The sequence below is a fragment of the Tribolium madens genome, unplaced genomic scaffold, assembly GCF_015345945.1.
Source record: "Tribolium madens isolate multiple individuals breed KSU strain unplaced genomic scaffold, Tmad_KSU_1.1 Scaffold_11;HRSCAF=98;Tcas5.2_LG3b, whole genome shotgun sequence".
Classification (NCBI taxonomy): domain Eukaryota; kingdom Metazoa; phylum Arthropoda; class Insecta; order Coleoptera; family Tenebrionidae; genus Tribolium; species Tribolium madens.
This window is the reverse complement of record NW_025400975.1, coordinates 6,367,519-6,370,301: the sequence shown is the minus strand read 5'-3', so window position 1 is coordinate 6,370,301 and position 2,783 is coordinate 6,367,519.

Here is a 2,783-nt window from a genome sequence, read left to right as displayed (position 1 = left end):
GATTATTTATTATTGCTTGGAATGTTATTTAATTTTTAGCCAAAAAATGGCAAACTTATAAAAAACTTTAAATTTTTTACCAAACATAAAACAATCATTACCTACTTCAAGTCAGGTCAGGTCCAGTGTTAACGTTGTTGTAAAAAAATCATAGTCAAAACCATTAAAAAACAAAAAAATAGTAATTTATTTAGAGAAACTGGACGTAAAGAAATAATATTACAAATAACATTGTTTAAAAAAAAAATAAAAACAAAAATCAACATCGCATCCGGAAAAATGTAAGTCAAAAATATAGATTTTACGTCAAGTACAAAAAAAATTTAATTAAAAAAGCAAAACGAAGAAACTTTTTTAATAAATAAATAAAAGTGATAAAGACCTAGAAAAAAATCTACCAAAATTGAAATATTAATAAAAACGAATAAAAAATACTAATTTTTTACAAATTTTGATTACTTGTTATTTCTTTAACTATAATTTAATTTTTAGCCACAAAATGACAAATTTATAAAAAACTTTATTTTTTTTACTAAACATAAAACAGTTATTACCTACTTCAAGTCAGGTCAGGTCCAAAGTTAACGTTGTTTAAAAAAATCATAGTCAAAACCATTAAGAAACAAAAAAATTGTATTTTTATTTAGAGAAACTGGAAGTACAGCAGTAACATCACAAAGTAAAATTGTTTTCAAAAAAAAAATTAAGAAATAAAAAATGAATATGTATCCAAAAAATGTAAATTAAAAATATAGATTTTACATCAAGTGCGAAAAAGTTGTATTTGAAAATAGCAAAACGAAGAAATTAATGACTAAATAAATAAAACTGATAAAAACGTACCAAAAATATAAAATTATTAATGAAATAGAAAAATTGTAGCTTTTTACTAATTTTGATTACTTGTTATTTATTTGACTATCTTTTTAATAAAAATAACAAACATAAACCACTTAAAATTTTTGACCAAACATTAAAAAGACATAAAAAATTGACAAATGTTTAAACAGTGTTTGTTTCTTTTTTGTAGCATCAAAAATACTATTAAATCGTAAAAATTCTATTAAATTTTCAATGCAGTATCTCTGACCTCGAATTGTCGCTACGCCCCTGGTTTAATAAATTTTGATTAAATTAAAACAATAATTCTCTGATAAGCAGTGATTATGTTTTGGATGATCCTGTATAAATACTATTATCAACTCTGAACAGCAAGTGAGCATAGATAAAGCCAAAGCACGTCATTTCCCAACTTTGCAATTTTTGCGCATCTCTACCGGAACTGTAGCCACAACTCCGGAAACCGGAATCGGGTCAAAACTTCCTTATACAAAATAAAACATCTCCACTTAACTTTTGAAGCTATCTGTTTAATTCATGACCAGTCTTAAAAACGTACCGTCCTTGAGGTCATAACCGGAAAAATTTTGTATAAGAAGCTTTGAATTTCTTGCACATTTTCAATTGTACATAAATCGTGTATTATAATGAAAAAAATTAAAAAAATTGCGGCAAGGCCTGGCAATAAAAAGCAATACTCGAATACCGAAAAACGCTTAATATTCGTACGTAAACTGACAGAATTTAATAAAGCAACGAACTCATAGTCGTAGATGTCAATTCGTATTATTAAATTATATTCCTGTATAGTTCCATATTCGTTACGACCTTAAACCAAGTGAGATAAGTAGGAGACAGTTAAGCAAAGTAAAGAAACTTTTAAATAATTCAAATTCATATCTTTTCAGTTAATTTTAGTAGATGTACTACGAGTAATGGCCAAAAATGTACAACGAAATGATTTCGAAGCGACAATTTTTAATTGTTACTAGTATAACCATCACAGCCTGAAAAAGATTATTTTTGCAATTACGAGTTTGCTGTAACATTTAAAAATAGACATGTTTCAGAAGCGGATTAAAATCGCTGATTTTAAGTACAAAATTGGTGTTTCTCGATGTTTCGTGTACTTGTCCGATCCTGCACCCGGAGTTTAGTGTCTTTTCGTGGCTGTGGTTTTGATCAGTGTCAGGAGAGGTGGTGCAAAATCGGGCAAACTTGTTTAAATTTGTCTCGATGTCTCTCTACGAACAAAAGGTCCAATAACAAGACTGTTTTAGTCCGTTTCTGAACCGGATTGCTCGTTCTAGTCGTATTCTGTGTTAGTCGTTTTAAGTTTTGATATACATATTGGACATAATATATTTTTACCTTTACTACATGCATACTCTATCGGAGGGATTCTCAAAATCAAAACTGAAAGAGCCACAATGAAAATTTTCAAGTTCAAAGCGATTTTGTGTAAAAGCAATACTGATGCATGCACTTAGACTTAAGGTAATTTAGGGCTTATGATAGTGAACCAAGTGATATAGAGATGGGGCAGACTTGTTTTGGTTGTCAGCTTGAACTAGTCGCAGCCTTACAACATACACCAATTACATTTAAAGAAAAACTTATCTTGCGTTTCGAGTTTCGTAGTGTTCACGTGTAAGATTAGAATAGCTAATTCACAAGGACTACAATAAAGCGTTCCATCCGTTCTATTCCAACTTTCCACAAGCAACAATAATGCGCTTCCTGCATTCATTTAATTTCTATAAGGCGTAAAATTCTCGCTTCGAGTTTGATTGAACGTTTTTTGAACTTGTGTGGGGTATAGAAGGGGGCGAGCAGCAGAGCCGCGASCCCCCTACAATTTTTACTATCTACCACTGTTGCCAGGTTTGGTGAAATTTTTCCAGATTTGCTGATATTCATTGAGTCTAAAGATTTTATAAAAA